General features: G+C 43.7%; 1 protein-coding gene across 4 annotated transcripts in view; it reads right to left on the bottom strand.

The window, feature by feature from the left end:
• RAD52 (RAD52 homolog (S. cerevisiae)) overlaps positions 1 to 3,120 on the bottom strand; it is a 79,696-nt gene that overhangs the window by 26,945 nt on the left and 49,631 nt on the right. Inside the window, exon 1 of one of the 4 annotated variants that reach the window (XM_012647462.1) lies at positions 3,097 to 3,111. The exons of the other annotated variants lie outside the window; for them this stretch is intronic. The gene's annotated coding sequence lies outside the window, so the exon portion shown is untranslated. Of the gene's footprint in view, positions 1 to 3,096; positions 3,112 to 3,120 lie in introns of those variants that run through there. 4 annotated transcript variants of the gene reach the window in all.

Here is a 3,120-nt window from a genome sequence, read left to right as displayed (position 1 = left end):
CCTGGACTAGGACAGTGGCTATGAGCAACAAATGGATGAATCTGAGATATTAAGAAGGTAAACAAGACTGGCAAAGATGCTTTTATTTTCCTCCATTTCCTTATCACCTAAAAGCATTTCTAATTATATGTGGAGGGGGGAAGAAAGGAGTCAGAGGAAATGAGGCATGTTAAATAAGGTAAATTTTCCTCTTTTATATGACCTCTTCTCATTTTTTTTTTTTTTAAGAGACAGGGACTAACTGTCACCCACACAGGAATGGAGTGCAGTGGCGCGATCATAGCTCACAATCACCTTGAGCTCCTGGGCTCAAGTGATCCTCCCACCTCAGCCTCCCAAGTAGCTGGGACTACGGGTATGCGCCACCACACCTAATTTTTTTTTTTTTTGAGATGGGGTCTCTCTACATTGCCCAGGCTGGTCTCAAACCCCTGGCCTCAAGCGATCCTCCCACCTTGGCCTTTAAGTGCTGGGATTACAGGCATGAGCCATTGTGCCTGACCCTCTCTTCTCATCTTTATTAAAGACAGAACAGGGCATGATCATGAAGGGTTTTGTGAGCCACCCTAAAAAGCTTGAAACTTTATTTTGTAAGCTATGAGAAAGTACTGTAAAATTTTAAGCTGAGAATAAGATTATATTTCTGCCTCAGAAAGCTCTTTGTTGACACTGAATAACTGAGGAAGCGATCATTTAGGAGTCTACATTACAACAGTCCAGATGGGAAACGATAAAGGCTTAACTAAGACAATGGAAATGTAGAGACGGATCGGACTCTGGATATGTATTACAGGGGGCAGATTTGATAAGACCCAGTGATGGGCGATATTCTGATTGTGAAGATCAAGAACAGCTGGATGAGCAGGATTAAACAGCAAGTTTCTTTTATTTTCATTTCTGTACATATTGCTGTAATGTTTGTGATACTTTAAAAAAAATTTTAGCAACAGAGTAGGAAAAAAATATTTTTAAGTTAAAAGAAAGAAATCTCAAAAATGTCATTTCCTCTTTGAAACCTTACATATCTCACATTTTAAAGAGAATTAATCCTATGCTCCCGTAACATTTTAGACGTACTTCAAAGCATTATGATCACTTCTCAGCTGCACTACCACACTCAGCCATTTGAGAACAGAGAGGCCATACACTAGTCACTGAATTCCCAATGCTTACCACAGTCCTCGCCCAGCACATAGCATGAAAGGAACTGTAGCCTTATCTTATTAACAGCTTCTCTCTACTTCAGAACTGCCAGTACAATACTAAAAATGAATGCCTTGAGTGAAAACAATGTTAAAAGCTGCAGAGATTGAAAAATATCCACACTAGCTTTTCTGCCCTTGAAAATCGGTTATACAGTCAATTCTCATTGTTAATGGTAGTTATGTTCTGTAAAGTCACCATGACGAACTGAATTAGCAAGTACTGAACCACTGCTCCTGGGGAAATACAGGGTGGTGCAGCAGGTCAATACCTAACCTGTTTCATGTGTGCTGTTTAAAGATATCTTACCTAGTATATACTGTTGATTCATTAACACTTATCTCACAGCTGACAGCACGTCTGAACAAAGCTTATCTAAAAGCAGCTTATCTTTGAGGCACATCACTGCCTTCTCACACTTAGGAACGCTGGACAGCACTTCAGCACTATGCCTGGAGGCCATTTTAAACACCAAAAATCACTAACAAAGAGCACAAAAATATGAAAAACATGGCATTAAGTACACAGCCAAAGGAGGCTTACGAACAGTTTGAGAGCTGAAACAAGGTGGCAGAGCGTGGTCAGCTGGGAACTCATGCACCGCGAAACTCAAGGAGCCAGGACTTGAGGGTTACAAATAAATTCCAGCAAGTAGGCAAATTTGCAAGTACAGAATCCATGAATAATGAGGACCGATTGTAGTTTTGTTGTTTTTTAGGTAAAAATCTCTCTAAAAGTTAGGGGAATTGCATTTTTCATACACTCATCTCCAACTACATTCAGTTTTTATTATAACAAGTCTTGGCATACATTACACAACAGCAGTATCTCATAGTTTCTGCCTCCCTGAGACCTGCACCCAAACATTTCTCTGCTTGTTACCACGACAATTAATGGTTTGACAGGTGCTGAACTGAGAATAAAAGACTTTAAAAAAAAAGACAAACTCCCCTAAAAGACACCAGACCTGAGGCCACTGAAATACCTGAGCTAATCCCTGAGTCAAATGCTGGTTCCTGAGAACTTGGTTTTCAAATGTTTGTGCCTCAGATTGCGAGTTCTGTGGAGGAACAGACCTCAAACGGTCTGGAAAGCCATCGATGTCCATCAACTAATGCAGAAATAAAATGTGGTATAACCACACAAATCAGTCATTTAAAAAATGAAGTTTTTTTACATGCTACAACATGGACGGACGAACCTTGAAAACATTACACTAAGTAAATAAACCAGACACAAAAGGACAGTATTGTACGACTCTACTTATGCGACATGCAGTACCGAGAACAGGAAATCTCAGACAAGAAAGAAGTAGGCTAGCGGTGCTGGAGTAGGGGGAAATAACGGGTGTCTCCTAATGGGTTTCAGGGTGACGAAAATGTCCTGTAATTAGCTAACGGTGGTGGCTGCACAACCTCGTGAATACACTGAAAACCACTGGTTATACAAGCGAATTTAATTGTGCATTATATTCCAATTTTTTTAAAAAAAGGTCTAGAAAGGCTGAATACGTGGCTAAACTGGGCGTTAAGTTCCTTTTAAATTTATCATTCCTTCCCAACCACACCCACTCCTTCCAACCCACTGAGCCACTGATAGGAGCTTTGGACTTTCCCTTATGCCAACGAGCAGCGCGGACGGCGTCCTGGGCGGCGCCATGAGGGCCGCGCGCCGCCTCCTCCCCGCAGAGCGTCCCACCCCGCCACTCTCTCGGGGGCCCTGCTCCCGCACCCCGCGCTGCGCGGGCCTCCGGGCTCGACACCTCCACGCCGAGACCTGCAGGAAAAGCTCTGCCGCCGCCCCAGGTGCTCGATCCACATCTGAGCTGTCCCGCGCCCCCTAACCCCCGGGCGGAACCACCCCAACGGGGACCCGTCCTCCCTGCCCACTTACGCGCCTCGGGCAGCGCGCGCGGTG

The sequence above is a fragment of the Propithecus coquereli genome, unplaced genomic scaffold (genome assembly GCF_000956105.1).
Source record: "Propithecus coquereli isolate 6110/MARCELLA unplaced genomic scaffold, Pcoq_1.0 Scaffold269, whole genome shotgun sequence".
In the NCBI taxonomy this organism is placed as follows: Eukaryota; Metazoa; Chordata; class Mammalia; order Primates; family Indriidae; genus Propithecus; species Propithecus coquereli.
Note: the sequence above shows the minus strand (reverse complement) of the source record. Positions and strands in the feature narration are given on the sequence as shown.